General features: G+C 38.1%; 1 protein-coding gene and 1 long non-coding RNA gene across 3 annotated transcripts in view; one reads left to right on the top strand and one right to left on the bottom strand.

Moving 5' to 3' along the window:
- LOC128311811 (uncharacterized) overlaps window positions 1-6,762 on the top strand; it is a 101,570-nt gene extending 94,808 nt beyond the window's left edge. Inside the window, exon 6 of the long non-coding RNA XR_008290429.1 lies at window positions 4,140-6,762. This is a non-coding gene — a long non-coding RNA (uncharacterized LOC128311811). The remainder of the gene's footprint in view (window positions 1-4,139) is intronic.
- Window positions 1-19,033, bottom strand: part of NELL1 (neural EGFL like 1) — an 862,696-nt gene that overhangs the window by 79,148 nt on the left and 764,515 nt on the right. The window lies entirely within an intron of this gene.

Raw genomic sequence — 19,033 nt, forward strand, 5'->3', positions numbered from 1 at the left:
CTGGGGATCATTTCATTCCATGATCACCAATTTAACTGGAACCTTGTTGTGTAACTAGTATGGTGTCAACTACTTTAAATGTTTTAAAATTCTATTATCAACCTTGTATAGAGCAAACATTTGTGACTGACTCATCGTCTGCATCCTCCCAACTGCTGTGCCAATCATCCATCTATTTTCTGTTGATTCGGTATCTGCTTTTCCTCTGCTAACTCCTCACAGTTATATTTCTTAGACTCTTGCTAACTGGATTTCAATTACATGTGGCTGGTTTGAGGCTGGCGACTTGGAAGGGAAGGAAGGAGGGAGGAAGAGAGAAGCAGGATATTTCTTCCCATATGCTCCACCTTGCTGGCATCTCTGACAACAGCTATGTTTCTTCAGCACAAGCTATGGTTGTGGCTCCCTAAGATGCTCATTTCTAGGTTACTCCAACTCCCCCCTCCCCCCCCCCCGTTGTTCATTAAACTGTTCTAACACTTTTGTAAATAATTCTATTATCTCCCCAGAATTATCTACTGAGGTGTCTCCATTGTCTTCCCATGTTAACTTTGACTTGTTTACATAAAGAGTAGTAATTCCATAATCTCAGAAAAGAGTAGCACCCTTATCAGAGCCCAGGGATTGAATCACTCCTGATCTAAATAAGTGGTTCAAAGAGTGATCCTTGGACCAGCAGCATTAACATAAGCAGGGAATATTTTGGAAATGAAAATGATCAGACCCAACTCCAGCATAATGAACCAACTACTCTGGAGGTAGAGCTGAACAATGTGTATTTTAACAAGCTGGACAGAATCATCCTAAGGGCCATACTTTGCGAATGATAGGTCTATAATAATAAGGCTATCCCTCTTCCTTTCCCAGTGACATGTCTAGATCTGGGCATGTGACCAACTTCTGGCCAGTGAGAAGTAAAAGAAAGTCTGCTGGGGATGGAAATGAGAATGAGGTTGCCTTTCATGGTAAAAATAACAGAATTTCTGACACACTCATTTTATTTAGCAATCTGGGTGGAAGAGTTGGTAAGTGGAGGTGTAGCCATCTTGGTACTATGGGAGAAAATGCAGTAAAATCATGGACACACCAAACTAGCCTTCTGGTAACACTGAACTGTTGAGCCAACCATGGAGCTACATACTGCCAACTTGCTTACCATGAGATGTAATTAACAATTTTCTTATTAAGTCACACTTACCTGAGTTTTCTGCTACTTACATCCAAAATTCTAAGTAATACAACACTCTATTTTGCAGATAAGAAAACCAAGCCCAGAGTGAATAATTTCCATAAAGCAATAGATCTAGTACATAATATGCTAAGACTCAAACTTATTTGTTTTTAGATCCCAAAAGTTCAATAAGCTACTCTACCTTTCAATACACCACACTGTCTTTCTCACCAAACTGCATGCCTGATGTGATCAGGGAACCAAAATAGCTATGTTTTACTTTTGACCCTCATGCTATTATATCTAGTCCTGAGTATCTTTATCGATTTAAGAATCCTAGGTTAAGATACTAATGAAGTCATCTTGAACAAGTCTTTGTTTTCCTGCTTTTAAGTAGGAGGAACGTTTATTCTTGCAAGATGTCCCTATCCCAAGGACAGGTCCATGCTTTGAGTATTCTAAAAGACTATATCATCCATAATGGAGGTATTTACGCAGACATGATACATAAGATAATTTACCTCCAAATAAAACAGAGAGGCTTCAGCTCCCAATGAAAAATGAAGAACTTAAATCAGTCCTTTAGAAAACTTTCCCATATTTCTGTCACCATCTGATTATACCCAGAGAAAATTCTTTTTTGTTGTGTAATGGCAGGATAGCAACCATCATATAATGAAAAAGTTATTTGTGGGAGAAAAAAAGCTTTTGTCAAATTCACAGTGTTATAATTTGTGTTTCTGAAAGGGAGAAAAGTATCTTTTTCTCTCTTCTGTGAGTTGGGAGAAGAAATGCATCAGAGAACAGATAGAAGGACCTAGGGTTAAGATACCCCAAAAGCACTGAGGGGGTATCTTGGCTGGTCATGACTTCATAGAGTCCTAGGTACATATGATTTGAAAATGTCTTTGTAGGACTATTCCTGCTATCAAAGGATCCAGACCCAGAGCTGGCCCCTACTGAGTCAAACTGACAACCTGTGACTTGGGAAGTTCTGAGCCAAGACTAAGAAACTACAACTGGAAACAAAGAAAATGAATGATTTCTCTTTGAATAAACAATCATTCAACTTAAGAAACTGTTTAGGTATCCAAAGAAGACAGACTACTAACAGCAGTTTACACAGGATGAGCATCAGTCGAAAACAAATTAGAGGATACTGTCATTGCCTATGGTTGCCATATATTTCTTTTCAATGCCTAGAGAGAAACAATCCTTTCAGTTCTGTGGTTAGCCATTGTAATGTTGGTAATGATAAACAATTTCTAAATTTCCTGTGCTTAGAAATCACTGAATCATAGAGCAACAAAGGAATGGAATTTTTATATGCTACTATATTCAAGGTCATACACTACAAAAATTAGAAGATCCAAGCAGGCAATCTAAATGAATGATGAAGCCCAGGCATTAGTAAACTGGTGAAAGTACATGCCCTGCCTATGGGGAGTCGCTGTTGCTTAACTCTGGGAAACATCACCATATCATTCCATGGTGGACTTTGATACATATGGTTTGAAAATGTCTTTGTAGGACTATTCCTGCTCAGCAAAGACTGCTCCTTAATCCTTCATCACTGGTTAAGTCTGCCTGTAAGGTTGGTTTTATTCTTATTTTTTAAAAACACCAGTTGGGCCAATACTGGACAGAGAAAATGCAACATTTTTTTCATCAAACTTGAGCTCTCAGTTTGCAAACTGAGTCCAATTACCATCCTTTTATATGTAGGAAAATTAAGTACCACTAAGAGATTTATCAAAGGTCTCCAGGCTGGATTAACAAATCCCTAATAGCATAAATCAATTCAAAGGCTGTTTAAAGAGTAGCAATGCCAAATTGCTACACATATTTTACTTACACACACACACACACACACACACACACACACATATGCACACACACATACACATAAATTTATCACGTGTCCAGAAATTTTGATATATACCGAATATAAAAAATGAAGAGAGTAAACATTTCTTCAATGTCTATTCAGTGCCCAGGCACCATGTTTTAGTCTCCATGGCAGCTTGAGAAGCACAATTTACTCTCCCTTCTCCCTATTTTACATATCAAGAAATCCAGGAGTATAGTCACTTTCTCAAGGCCACAGGATAGTACATGATAGAGCTGGGATTCAAGAGCAAGTCTATCTAATGCCAAATACTCTGGCCCTCTTACTAATACAATGTTGCCTCTTCTACCCCCTTCTGTGACATTATAAGTAACCACTCATGGTCTCTTCCCTGGAGGATGTCACAGTATGTTGGGGTAGACACACATAGAAAAAAAAACCCACTTCTCATGGAAACCCAGGGCCAAATACACGGAGAAACGATAGCATTTGCAGGGACGCATCCAGGGCCAGCTTCACTTTCTCTCCTTCCCTAACCTGCAGTGAATCAAGTGCAGGTACCAACCTACCCACTGCTATCTCCAGAGAATGTTCTGGCTTCAAACTCAGACCATAGAGTATCTGAGGGAGTCTTTTTGATGTGAAATGCTGTACCTTGTGGGCTTGGCAATAACAATCTCTTTAGGGCATGTGTAGCACAGAACCATATCCAATGTGCTACAACATACAGTATCTTGCTTGATCCACACAGTTCCACAGTGAGGTGGGACCTTTAGAATTCAGAGTCTCCCTTCAAGCACGAGGAAACAGAGGCTCAGAGACAAAGTACTCAGAGAAGAGAAGCCCTGCCTCCTAGCTATGTTCTTTGTAGCCTAATATGCTACCTCTTCAGGCATTGGGGAGACAAAAAAAGGAAATCAGTGGCAGGAAACAAGAGGAAAGTTCCCCCAGACATGGGGACTGGATTCCTACTGGTGATATGTCTATGGGCTCCTATCAGCTGAGCACTCACTCTTGTGACTTTTCTCTTTTTTTTTTTCCTTTTTTTTTCAATATATGAAGTTTATTGTCAAATTGGTTTCCATACAACACCGAGTGCTCGTGTCTTTTCTCTTTCAGCAATCGGTACAAGCTACTTCCATCTGCCCCTCCTCTCCCTCGTCCCCTGGCTTGCACTAAAGACTGAGATTTGGGGAAGTAGGTAGAAAAACAGCAGCCACAGAAGTCCACAGATGGTTTCTATTGAGGGCTACACAAAGGTCAGTCCTGTAAAAGTGATGCAAATGTCTAAGGCATAATTAAAAAGCAAAAAAGAAGAATTATTAAATGATTGAATTTTCTATCCAAGATTGGCCAGGAAGAGTCAAGTCTTCCGTCAGAGCATTTCACTATTTCTGGTGGCTTCAGCTTCAGCCCTAGCAACCTTCAAGCTACAGGAAACCCTTTTTCTAAGAAGGATTCCATCAACCTACTGCTGTCATCGCAATCGCTGGAACCACCTTCATCACTTAACTCCTTGCTTCCCAATAATGATACTGGCAAAGGAAGAAATACATTGAGAACCAGTCCTCAACAAAATGAAGTCCTAAGGCAGGGCTTTCCTGTCACAAACAAAACTGTACAACTCCCTATGCCACACTTACTTCTGTGGACTTAAAACAGATGACCCAGTCAGCCCTGGAACAAGAAAGCCCACACACCTTGTATGGATTTGGTTGGCACACAGGGAGTAATATTAATTTTGTTAATGTTTATTTATTTTTGAGAGAGAGAGAAAGACAGACGGATTAGACAGAGAGTGAGCAAGGAGACACATTCTGAAGCAGGCTGCAGGTTCTGAGCTGTGAGCACAGAGCCTGATGTGGGGCTCGAACTTACAAACCGTGAGATCATGACCTGAACCGAAGTCTGACACTCAACTGACTGAGCCACCCAGGCACCCCAACAGTTATATTTAACAACTGAGCCAGATGCCAACATTAAGAACCTGGGGTTTTCACATATAGGTTCTGGATTCCTGGCACCTTAAAAAAATTAATCTGTCAAGCCTGGACCCATATTCCACCCGGCAGCAACTTGCCCATGATGAGAAGCGGCTGCCACCTTTAAAAGGTTCATGGATTCTTCATTGCAGAGCAGCCCACTCCTGGCTCACTTTATTCATGCTTGGCAGGTGTAGACATCTGAGTTTGTGACACCTGTCAGAAGAGACTGCCCCCCTAGGGGCACCTGGGTGGCTCAGTCGGTTAAGCGTCCGACTTTGGCTCAGGTCATGATCTCACAGTCTATGGCTTCAAGTCCTGCCATCAGGCTCTGTGCTAACAGCTCAGAGCCTGGAGCCTGCTTCGGATTCTGTGTCTCCCTCTCTCTCTGCCCCTCCCCTACTCATGCTCTGTCTCTCTCTGTCTCTCAAAAATAAGTAAATGTTTAAAAAAAATTTTTTTAAAAGAAGAGGCTGCCCTTGTGGTGGCAAGGGCAACAAGATCTCTAAACTTTTGGAAGAGGCAACTGTGACATTATGAATACTTTTAGCATGCAATCTCCATATGAATATTTTTAAATACAAACATATACAAAGGTTAAAATATAAAATCATAAAGCAGAATACTTTAACAATTTAAATGAGCAATGTTAACTACACTGTTTTTAATTTCACAAAAATGTTTGTTCTAATGTATTATTTTTAATATTTGTAAAATGATGGAATATGTTTAGTTGTTTCTGAAAATCTTTTTTTTTTTTTTAGAGAGAGCATATGAACAGGAATAAGGGGCAGAGAGACAGAATCTTAAGGGAGTTGTGGTAGCAGGGATCAATCCCATGACCCTGGGTGACCTGAGCCAGAATCAAGAGCCACCCAGACACCCCTGAAAATCTTTCTTTTAATCTTGTTCCACTTTATATACTAATTAAATGATGTCACATCAATGGTTTGCAATCAAATCGTTTACAATTAAAAATTAGTAAAGTTTTGGGGCACCTGGGTGGTCAGTTGGTTAAGCATCCAATTTTGGCTCAGGTCATGACCTCATGGTTCATGAGTGATCTCACGGATCTTCTGTGAGCTTGGAGCCCACTTTGGATCCTCTGTCTCCCTCTCTCTCTGCCCCTCCCCCACTCATGCACACATGCTCTCTCTCACAAAAATAAATATTAAAAAAGTTAGTAAAGTTTTGTTTTTATTTTTTATAAAATAAAAACTAATATAAATAGAAATTCTAGTAATTCAATACCAATGGATTGTAATAGCCAGTACTGGGGCACATGCATGACATGCTGTAAGGCAGAGGGGGGATGTCCCATTACCCTTCTAATACTTGCCAGGGACAATGGAATCAGGGCAGCTCAGACTCTGAAATTCATGTTCTTGAGTCAACCAGAACCAAGCTTGAACTCTGCCTCTACCTCTTCCTGGTTAGAAAACCATGTATTATCTGTTTCAATCCAAGGGACTGAAAGGGAGAAAATGATGACTATATCATTGTAATATTTCAGTAAGATGATACCTGCAAATTGATTGTTGAATTCACAGCCCATGTTCAATAGCAACTTTTATTTTTCTAAATTTTATTGTTTATACTCTATTTTCACTTATTTAACAACACAATTATCCCTGACAGACTCAGTCTTGGGCATCCTCTTTGTGAAATCTTGACAATTTTGTTTCTTTACTTCCTCCTTTTCTGTTTATATGCATTTTTTAAATTAAAAAAAATGACTTCTGCCAATGGAATAATAAAGAACTGCATCATCAAAATCTAGCCAGTTTTTCTTTTCAGATATCTAGCCACCAATGCCCCCTCCCTGATACACATACACACATTCACAAAGAAATGACTTTGCAAAAGCAAAAGACCAACTTCATACTATTTTTGGGAAAATGAAAATACCCTTACAAGTTAACAAAAGTGAATACTCTGTATAGTAAATGCTCTTCCCCTTAAGCCTCATTTCACAGGCATTAATTTTTCCTGTGGTGTTGACTACAATTCAGTAAATGGTGAGGAGAGAAAGAGAATCATAAGTCATAACCTAATTGAACATCAGGGACTGACTGATTGACATTGGCAAGTTCCTCTGCTGTGGCAGCAACAGCAGGACTTCCTGGGGTCCCAGACCTCAGCTGCCTGTGGACTTAATGCTTGAGAATAAATTTGGTATCCAATCACCTTGAATGCTTATTTTGATTAGTCAAATAGGGGTCATTAACCCCACTCTGTTCCTCTAAAATGGCCGAGTATGCTTTTCATGTATACCCCACCAATCAGCTACATACCAGCAACCTGCTTGGGTGTTCAAAGCAGTGGATCTGGTGAGGCGGAATGCAAATGGGCTTTTTGGTTTACATCAGGTGCAGAGATTACACCCCGCCTCCCCTGCTGCCAAAAGCATGTAAGCTTATATTTTCAGATGGTTTGGGATTGAATTCATAGAAATGTTCTTTCCTTATTTACTGTATGGTTTTGGACTCATCCTCATCTTCAAAAGAGACATAACAAAAAAACCAGACATAATAATTCTCGCCTTGTAGACTTTTTGTTGAGTATTAAATGAGACTTGTACTATTTGTAGTTAGTGAATAAAAATGTTGGTTTCTTTTACCCCTTTGCTACCAGGATACAAAGATGCATAAGACTTCTTTCTGCATTTTAGAAGTTCACATTCTTTGGAGGAGACAAGTACATATATAATTAAAACATTAGACAATAATATAGTTATAAGTCAAACACAGTAAGTACCAAACCAAAGCTCAAACGTCATCCTAACAGTAAAACCCTGGGGTGGTATACTCCATGACAACATGATTTCAAATATAATGTTATTTCTGAGTGGCAATTGGTGCTCATGCTCTGACAAGCCTTTATTTTCAAACAGAATAAAGCGCTTATCTTTTTGGGAGGTGGAAAGAGAAGAGAATATAAGGCCAGCAGTAAACAAGAACTGACCCTGCTTTGAGAAGGAGAATGGGTCCCATGTGCCCAATACTCTCTTAGCTCTGTCTTCTGGGATCATGAACAATCCTCAATGAGCACCAACTCACTAGGACATTTCTGGAACAGCTGCGATGTTCCAGCCAAGACGAGGAACTAGAAGTATTTTCAATGTGACATTGAAGCCAGAGGACAATCGCCACTAGGTGGCACCAAGCAGCAGCAGAGTCTGGATGAAATTAAATCCTGGAGCTGTCTCACCTGGGTAGGCTCATATTTTAAGCCCACTTTTTCCAATATGTGGGTTTTACTGTATTTGGATTTTGTAGAAGTTTTGAACTGTATTACAATTCCCTGTAAGATCTGGACTTACCCCTTTTCTCATCACATTCCACTCTCCCCTTAGTTCACTGCACTCTAGACAACCTAGCCTTCTCCAATCCATCATCTAGCAAAAAAACATCCCTAGAGATTATGCATTACTGGTCTCCTCTTCCTAGAACACTGTTAATAAACACAACCAGCAACTTCTATTATTTAGGTCTCACCTCCAATGCCATCATCTCAAAGAATCATTCTTGACCGCCATTTGTGAAGTAGCTTTCTCTGTTCAGTCTCTCTCTATTCCATGACCATGCTTTCTTTTCTTCACAGCATTAGTCAGTATCTGGTGATCTGGCATATACATTTGTATATTGTCTCTTTTCCTACACTACAGTATAAGCTCATGAAAGTGGGGACTCCTCTTTCTTATTTACCATTACATCCCCACAGCCTTCTAGATGGTTGTTGGTAGGAATGGCAAGCTCAGTGGAAGGCTGCTTTGGGTCACTGCCCGCACCATGCTGGGGCATGCAAAATAAGCCAAGTAGTGACTCCACAGGGAAAGCACAAACAATAAAGTTGTAGGAAACCAAGATGGGTTGGAGAACCTAAACAAGGCCATATTCCCATGAACACACTTGTTGGAGTATATTGGAGATAACATCTTAATAATGATAGTGAAAACAACAACCACCAGCACATATTAAGTGCTTACTCTACCAAGCACTACATGTATTAGCTTATTTAACCCTCTCAACAACCTGATGATATAAATATTATTATTACCCCTACTTTACAGATGAGGAGAAGTTATGGGACTTGCTCAAAATTACACAGCTAAAAAGATGAAGGAAGTGAGATATAAACCATGAGAGTCTATTTCCATTCTCTTAACTAAAACTCTCTTTCAAATGAAGTCATGGAAATAACAAACACACATCAAAGTTAATTTTTAAAAATACATGATTTTTTATTAGGGATAAAGAGAAAGCCCATGAGAGGGGGAGAGGGGGAGGGGGGCAGGGGAGAAGGGGAGAGGGGGAGGGGGAAGGGGGAGGGGGAGGGAGAGAGGGAGAGAGGGGGAGAGGGAGAGGGGGAGAGGGAGAGGGGGAGAGGGGGAGGGGGAGAGGGGGAGGGGGAGAGGGAGAGGCAGAGGGAGGGAAGGAGGGAGGGAGGGAGGGAGGGAGGGAGGGAGGGAGGGAGGGAGAGAGAGAGAGAGAGAGAGAGAGAGAGAGAGAGAGAATCTTAAGCAGGCTTCACACTCAGCACAGAGCCTGATCTCAAGATCAGATCACAGAGCAGGCTCGATCTCAAGACCCTGGGATCATGACCTGAGAAGAAATCAAGAGTCAAACACTCAACTGAGCCACCCCAAAAGTTACTCTTAAAGAGAAAGAATGGCTATAGAGGTCTCAGCTAGGAGAGACAGGCACAGCTGACAAGTCAAGAAGAGGTAGGGCAAGTCACATAATAGAAAGATCACATGCAGGGCAGTTAAAAGAACAGTAAATAATAAAGCAAGAGGGTTGAGGTGAATAAAGAACTCTTGAGAGGGCTCAAAAGCTCAGTTTGGGGGAAAAAAGCACTCACACACAGGTGTACCTTTAAATATGTTCTGCCAGGTTTGAATCACGGCATTTTGGCAGATTTGAACATGAACAAATGAACTGTAGTTTGTCTCCTGAAATTATGTCCAGGTTTAGCCCGCAACAAATGTTTATACATTAACTGAACTGGAGAATTGTGAGAGAGTAAGACTGACACCAAGAAAAAAAGACTAGATTGAGCTTTTCTACATGCTTCTATATAATTCAAGTAAGGGGCAGATATGGGAATTTTTCCAGATCTGCTTAAGAAAATGCTTTACAAATTCCACAGAGAATATATAAATTGCATTTGGATTCTGTGCTCTACTTCACCATGGTTATTTATGGTGTTTATTAAATACAGCCACTATTCTCTGCCTCTCTGCACATTTATAAATACAATTTGTAAAAAGCATACATTATGGCTTATGATCTATAATTGAAACAAGATGTGATCAGTAGTGCATTCACCCACATTACAGAATCACGTAAAATCATCCTGGCTCACTCCTAGCAGGCTGGAGAGGTCTTCTCATTCAACACAAGTGCCTGAGATGTTAATTAGGCCTCAGTCCATGGACTTTTCAATGAAACTTTCAGCTCATGGGTTATCACTGTGTACATGGATTCACTAATAGATCAAACCCAAGGATTAACAATATACACCATAGTAGTAAATCCACAGCAGTTGGGGAATTAATTTTAATCACCATCAAGGCAATGAGAAAAGTAACAATCTTTTTGGCTCACTTATATAGATGCCTGTCATTTTTATGAAATGCTAAGGTAATCCAAAAAAGTATAAAAGATAATACAATAAAATCTCCAATATCCCAGCACCCAGTTAAAAAAGTTACTAATACAGGTGAAGACACCTCGTAAAGCTACCTTACCACATCTTCCTAGAATTAACATGCTGAAAGCAGTTTTATCACTCCCATGAACTTCTTTATGTATGAATCCCTAAACAATGTGTACTGCTCTAAATGACGTAAACAGCATCAGGCTGTTTACACATATTTTTCTAACTTATTTTATCACTCAATATTGTTTTGGCATTTAGTGATGTTGAGAGGAGTAAGCCTACTTTGTTCAATTTCTATTATTTCATTCTTTATTTGACGGAAATTTAGCTCCTGGATTTTTGCAATCACTATCAATGAAGTTATGAACATTGGTGTTTGGGTTCTTGTGTGCATGTCCAAGAGCTTCTCAAGTATATTTCTATAAGTGAAATTGCTGGGTAAGAGAGTATGTGCACTGTCACCTTTACCAAAGTACTAAAGAATTCTCCAAAGTGCTTATAAATTTATATAAATATATGCTCCAGCAAAAGTGTGCAATTTTTCCTATTGTTTCATGGCTTTGTCAATACTTGGTATTGTCAGAAGTTTTATTACCACAGTGGGTGTGAAATACTATTTCATTGTCGTTTTATTTAGATTTACCTGATTACTAGTGAAACTGAACATCTTTCCATATTTCTTCTTTCTATAACTTATGCTTATAATTTTTGTCCACTTTGTTTTCTTTTTATATAGATTTAAAAAATTTAAATATCTACATATTACTTTTGTCGGTTTATAGATTTTGCAAATGTCTCCATTTATATAGCTTATATATTCACTTTTCTGAGAAGGTGGTTTGATGACTTGAAGGCAATTTATGATAATGTAAAATGATTTTCAATCTTTTCTCTTTGTTGTATCTTTTTAGGGGGTTTCTATTGATTCACCATTGAATATGACACTTGCTATAGGTTTTAGTACAAATTCTGTATCTCAGTTGCTAATATCTTTTTTCTTTAACACGGTAAATGAATTTTATTGAAAGCTTTTTCTCTTTGAGAAGATTCTAAATATTTATTTCCTTGTATCATGTAATGTAATTAATTATATTATTATATTTAAATATTGCTAAATTATCCTTGAATTTCTAGGAAAAGGCAACCTGTTAATGAGATTACAAAAAAAATCATTTCAGGTTGTTTTACTTACATTTTTTCTGAAAAAAAATTAAAACCTGGGTGATAGGAAACTGATTTTCTCATGTATTTCATCAAAGTTTTCAAATTATAACATAAAATTATTATTTTAAAAAATGTTTATTTACCCTGAGAGAGAGCACACACAGGGGAGAGAATCCCAAGCAGGCTCGTGCTGCCAGCACACAGCCTGACACAGGAATTGAACCCATGACCTGCTAGATCATGACCTGAGTCCAAATCAAGAGTCAGCACTCAACCAACTAAGACACCAAGGTGCCCCTAAAATTTGTTTTCAGAAATATTTATTGGATTTATATTTAAGTCTCAGGTTTTACTTCTAATAATGATTATTTTTATACCTTGTCTCTTTTGTCCTTGATTAGTGCCACTAGGATTTGGTTTATAAATCCTTCCAAAAAAATAGCTTTAGCTTTGATGATTTAGAAATTTTCATTTGATTTAGTTTTGCTATCTTTATTTCTTTTCCTTTGATTCAGTTTTGTTCTGTAGTTCTTTTTGTTAACTCCATAACTTGAATGCTTTTATCATTAATTTTAGTCTTCTCACAAAAGATCTGAGGTACCTCAAAAAGCCTTATCAGCTATATTCAACAAATTTACTTAGCTATTACAATTCCTGAATTATCTGTTGGGATCCAATAATTCTATTTTCTGAAACCCTTGTACATGTTATCTGTTGTTCATTATTTTTCTGACTCCAATTCATATTAGATAGAAATGTTGAATGGAAGATTTTGTTCAATGGCACTATATCTGTGGGAACCTGGTAGGACCAGAGTTCGTGGTGAGTTTTTCCAGGAAGAATGAGCTTTTGTCCCAGGAAGGTAAATCTTTAAAACAAAAAAAACAAAAAAAAAACAAAACAGGGGTGCCTGGGTGGCTCAGTCAGTTAAGTGTCCGACTTCAGCTCAGGTCACGATCTCGCGGTCCGTGAGTTCAAGCCCCGCGTCAGGCTCTGGGCTGATGGCTCAAAGCCTGGAGCCTGCTTCCGATTCTGTGTCTCCCTCTCTCTCTGCCCCTCCCCCATTCATGCTCTGTCTCTCTCTGTCCCCAAAATAAATAAACATTAAAAAAAAATAAAATAAAAAAACAAAAAAACAAAAAAAAAAACAAAAAAACCCTTTTAACCTAATGTTTAAAATTTGGTTTCTCCCAGATCACAAATGTAACATAAATCCAAACTTTTTTTTAGAAATATATTTTATATGAAGGAAAAGATAGTCAATGAAGAAGAAAAAAAAACTGAAGAACCATTTTGTTCAGGATATCCCAGTCACTGTAACTTGATAGAAAGAAATGAAGAGTCCTGAGTCCATTCTGACTTTGCTTCTTGCCAACTGTGACCTTGAACAAGTTTCTTTTACTAGTTAGAATGTGAGCCTGATTATTTGTGTCTAAAAGTATGAAGAACATATTATTACATTGAGAAGTTGAAGATTAAATGTACAAAACATAAACCCACCTGAGTGTCCAGAAAATAATGCATGTTCAATATATGATGTGATAAAAACGTGTTTTGTTCTTCCATTTCTTCTTTGGGTAAGACAGAATGACACTGTAGCCACTGAAAGGACCCCCAGTCTATGGTCTCTCTGGCCATGATCCTAAAACAATGCTACTTATTCAACAAATACTTATTAACTATCTCCTCCATGCTAAGCAGTGAAAAATAGGGTTACATGGTAGGAAACATTAGAATGGGTCTAATACCTTTCTGTAGAATTAGAACTTAACAGACTCAAATTGGTAAGTGTTTTGAACTAATAATGCTCACTATCCTGTATGCTTTGAATATATGATCATCCTTAATATTTCCATCAATCACATGACACATTTGTGTGATTTTCCAGATGGTGAAATGAATGTCCCAAATCACACAGTGAGAATGCATCGAAGCTGGTTAAAACTCATGCCATTTCACTTCAAATCCTACTTCAAACGTCTTAAACGGTGGCTTCTACTAGGAGTACAAAATTATCAGGACCTATTAGGCCAGAAAGGCACAAACACATCATCCCAACTATCCTTGAGTGCTATGACTTGGGGCAAAGGCGGACCTGTGAGTTGTTGGGTCAACCAGGGGCAATACCATGCTGAACATCAACTGCACTGTGCCTCTGTAGTTCTGGATCACCATTATCAGGCTGCTTTAAGTTTTCTGAGAATGTCAGAATAAACTCATAAATTAGAAAATGGCAGCCAAATTGACAATTCTATTTTTTTCTTTTTCAACTTTTTATTTAAGTTGCAGTTAACATAGTTCAATACTAGTTTCAGGTGTAGAATTTAGTGAATCATCACTTACATACAAGACTGACACAGTGCTCTCCCCTTTAACCCATCCCCCTGCCCATCTTGCCTCTCCAGCAACCCTCAGTTTGTTCTCTACAATTAAGAGTCTGTTTTCTGTTTGTCTTTTTTTTTTCCACTTATGTTTATCTCTTTTGATTATTAAATTCCATATATGAATGAAATCACATGGTATTTGTCTTTCTCTGATTTACTCATTTTGCTTAGCATTAATACTCTCAAGCTTCATTTAGTCATTGCAAATGGCAAGATTTCATTCTTGTCCATGGCTGGGTGATATTCCATTCTGTATATATACCACATCTTCTTTATCCATTCATCAGCTGATGGACATTTGGGCTCTTTTTATAATTTGGCTATGGTTGACAATGCTATTATAAACATCAGGGTGCACGTGTCCCTTTGAATCAGTATTTTTGTATCCTTTGGGTAAATACCTAGTAGTGCAATTGCTGGATTGGAGGGTAGTTCTATTTTTAACTTTTTGAGGAACCTCCATACTGTTTTCCAGAGTGGCTGCATGAGTTTGCATTCCCACCAACAGTAAAAAGAAGGTCCCCTATTCACTGCATTGTTGCCCACATCTTTTTTTACTGTGTTGTTAATCTTAGCCATTCTGACAGGTTTGAGGTAGTGTCTCATTGTAGTCTTGATTTGTATTTCCCTGATGATCAGTGATGCTTAGCATCTTTTCATGTGTCTGTTAGCCATCTGGATGATTTCTTTGGAAAACTGTCTATTTCATGTCTTCATCCCATTTTTTACCTGGATTATTTGTTTTTTGGGCATTGCATTTGGTAAGTTCTTTATAGGTTTTGAATACTAACCCTTTATCAGTTATATCATTTGCAATTATCTTCTCCCATTCTGTTGGTTGCCTTTTAGTTTTGTTGACTGTTTCCTTTGCTGTGCAGAAGCTTTTTATCTTGATGAAGTCCCAACAGTTCATTTTTGCTTTTGTCTCCCTTGCCTCTGGAGATGTGTCTAGTAAGAAGTTGCTGCAACTGATGTCAAAGAGGTGGCTGCCTGTGTTCTCAAGGATTTTGATGGTTTCCTGTCTCACATTTAGGTCTTTCATCTATGTTGAATTTATTTTTGTGTATGGTATAAGAAAGCAGTCCAGTTTTCCCAACAGTTGTTGAAGAGTCTTTTTCCAATTGTATATTCTTTCCTGCTTTGTCAAAGGTTACGTGAGCAATACTTGTGCATCCATTTCAGGATTTTCTATTCTGTTTCACTGATCTCTGTGTCTGTTTTGTTCCATACTGTCTTGATTACTACAGCTTTATAATGTAACTTGAAATCCAGAATTGTGATGTCTCCAGCTTTGCTTTTGTTTTTCAAGGTTTCTTTGGCTATTTTGGGTCTTTTGTGATTCCATACAAATTTTAGGTTTGTTTGTTCTAGCTCCTTGAAAAATGCTGGTGGTATTTTGATGGATGTTGCATTAATGTATAGATTGCTTTAGGTAGTATAGGCATTTTAACAATATTTGTTCTTCCAATCTGTGTCACCTTCAATTTCTCTCATCAGTGTTTTGTAGTATTCAGAGTACAGGTCTTTCATCTCTTTGTTATTCTTAGATATCTTATTGTTTTGGTGCAACTGAAAATGGGACTTAATTTTTCTTTCTGGTGCTTCATTATTGGTGTATAGAAATGCCACAGATTTATGTACACTGATTTTGTATCCTGTGAATTTATTTATCAGTCCTCACAGGTTTTTTTGGTGGAGTCTTTTGGGTTTTCTTTTTTTTTTTTTTCATATTTATTTGAGAAAGAGTGAGAGAGAGAGGGCATGTGCAAGTGGGGGAGGGGTAGAGAGAAAGGGAGAGGGAGAATCCCAAGCAGATTCCACCAATGCAGGGCTTGAACTCACAAAGAGCGAGATTATGACCTGAGCCGAAATTAAGAGTCAGACACTAAACCAACTGAGCACCCAGGCACCCCAAGTTTTCTATTTAGAGTATCACAGATATCCTCTGCAAATAGTGTAAGTTTGACTTCTTCCTTATTTTTTTTAAATTAATGTTTATCTACTTTTGAGAGAGAGAGAGAGGAAGCAGGGGGGGAGGAAGGAGAGGGCAGAGAGAGAGAGGCAAGAGCAGAGAGAGAGAGGGAGACACAGAATCTGAAGCGTGCTCCAGGCTCCATACTGCTAGCACAGAGTCCTGACGTGGGGCTCAAACTCATGGAATGCAAGATCATGACCGGAGCTGAAATCAGATACTTAACTGACTGAGCCATCCACATGCTCCTACTTCTTCCTTGTTGATTTGGATGTTTTTTATTTCTTTTTGTTGTCTGCTTGCTGAGACTAAGACTTCCAGTGCTATGTTAAATAACAGCGGTGAGAGTGAACATCCCTGTCTTGTTCCTGACTGTAGAGGAAAAGCTCTCAGTTTTCTCCCACTGAGGATGATATTAGTTGTTTTTCTTATATGGTCTTTAGTATAATGAGGTATGCTCCCTCTCTCCCTAGTTTCTTTAGGTTTTTTTTAAATCAAGAATGGATGTTGTACTTCGTCAAATGCTTTTTCTACAACTATTGAAAGGATCATGTGGTTCTTATCCTTTCTTTTATTAATGTGGTATATCACATTGATTGATTTGTAAATATTGAATTTCCCCTGCAACCCAGGAATAAATCCCAATTGTTCATGGTAAAAGATTCTTTTAATATATTGTTGGATTCAATTTGCTATTATTTTTTGAGAATTTTTGCATTAATGCTCATCAGGGATATTGGCCTGTAGTTCCCTTTTTTAGTGGGATCTTTATCTGATTATGGAATCAGGATAATGCTGGCCTCATAGAATGAATTTGGAGTTTTTCCTTCCTCTTCTATTTTTTTGGAATAGTTTCGGAAGAATAGGTGTTAACTCTTCTTTAAATGTTTAGATTTCTCCTATGGAGTCATCTGGCCCTGGACTTTTGTTTGTTGGGAGATTCTTGATTACTGATTCAATTTTTTGCTAGTTATCAGGCTATTCAAGTTTTTTTTATTTCTTCCTTTTTCAGTTTTGGTAGTTTATATGCTTCTAGGAATTCATCCAATTCTTCCAGATTGCCCAATTTGTTGGCATATAATTTTTTATAATATTCTTTTATAATTGTTTGTATTTCTGTGGTTTTGGCCATTTTTTCCTCCTCTCATTTGTGATTTTATTAATTTTGGTGCTTTCTCTTTTCTGTTAAATATGGCTAGGGGTTTATCAATTTCATTAATTTTTTCAAAGAACCAGTTCCTGGTTTCATGGATCTATTCTACTGTGCTGTTTGTTTCTATATCATTTATTTTGTCTCTAATCTTTATTATTTCCCTTCTTCTGACTTTAGGCTTTATTTGTTGTTCTTTTTCTACCTCCTTTATTTGTAAAGTTAGGTTGCATTGAGATTTTTCTTGCTTCTTGAGGTAGACCTGTATTGCTATATATTTCCCTCTTAGGACCACTTATGCTGCATCCCAAAGGTTTTGGACCATAATGTTTTCATTTTCATTTGTTTATATGTAGTACCTTTTTAATTTTTTTAATTTCCTGCTTGACCCATTTATTCTTTAGTAGGGTGTTGTTTAACCTTCATGTATTTGTGGTCTTATTAAATTTTCCCCTGTGGTTGACTTCAAATTTCATAGCGTTGTGGTCTGAAAATATGGATAGTATTATCTCAATATTTTTGTGTTTGTTGAGGCTAGATTTGTGATTTGGTATGTGATCTGTTCTGGAGAATGTACCATGTGCACTCAAAAAGAATGTGTATTCTGCTGCTGTAGGATGAAATGTTCTGAATATATCTGTTAAGTTTATCTGGTCAATTGTGTCATTCAAAGCCATTGTTTCCTTATTAAGTTCCTGCTTAGACAATCTGTCCATTGATGTAAGTGATGTGTTAAAGCCCCCACTATTGGGGCGCCTGGGTGGCGCAGTCGGTTAAGCGTCCAACTTCAGCCAGGTCACGATCTCGCGGTCCGTGAGTTCGAGCCCCGCGTCGGGCTCTGGGCTGATGGCTCAGAGCCTGGAGCCTGTCTCCGATTCTGTGTCTCCCTCTCTCTCTGCCCCTCCCCCGTTCATGCTCTGTCTCTCTCTGTCCCAAAAATAAATAAACGTTGAAAAAAAAAATTTAAAGCCCCCACTATTATTGTATTATTATCAATGAGATTCTTTATGTTATTACTTTATATATTCTGTTTCTTCCAAGTTGAGGGCATAAATATTTACAATTATTAGATCTTCTTGGTGGATAGACCCTTTATTATGATGTAGTTCCCTTCTTCATCTCATGTTACAGTCTTTGGTTTAAATTCTAGTTTCCCTGATATAAGTATTGCTTTCTTTTGACATCTGTTTGCATGGTAAATGTTTCTCCACTCCGTCACTTTCAATCTGAAGGTGTCTTTAGGTATAAAATGAGTCTCTTGTAGGCAGCATATACACGGCTCTTGTTTTTTATCCTTCTGACACCCTAGGTCTTTTGATTGGAGCATTAAGTCCAATTTCATTCAGATAATTATTGACAGATACAAATTTAGTGCCATTTTATTACTTGTTTTGTCATTGTTTCTGAAGATTTTCTGTTTCTTTCTAGTCTTTGTCACTTTTTCTCTTTCTTTCCCACTTAAAGGGTCCCCTTTAATATTTCTTGCAAGCCTGATTTAGTGGTCACAAACTTCTTTAGGTTTTGTTTGTCTGAGAAACTCTTTATCTCTCCTGTTCTGAATGATAGCCTTGCTGGATGGAGTATTCTTGGCTGCAGATTGTCCCCATTTGGCACATTGAATATATCATGCTGCTCTCTTCTGGTCAGCAAAGTATCTGGGGAGAGATCTGCTGCTAACTTTGTCTTCCCGTGTAAGT

The sequence above is a fragment of the Acinonyx jubatus genome, chromosome D1 (genome assembly GCF_027475565.1).
Source record: "Acinonyx jubatus isolate Ajub_Pintada_27869175 chromosome D1, VMU_Ajub_asm_v1.0, whole genome shotgun sequence".
Classification (NCBI taxonomy): domain Eukaryota; kingdom Metazoa; phylum Chordata; class Mammalia; order Carnivora; family Felidae; genus Acinonyx; species Acinonyx jubatus.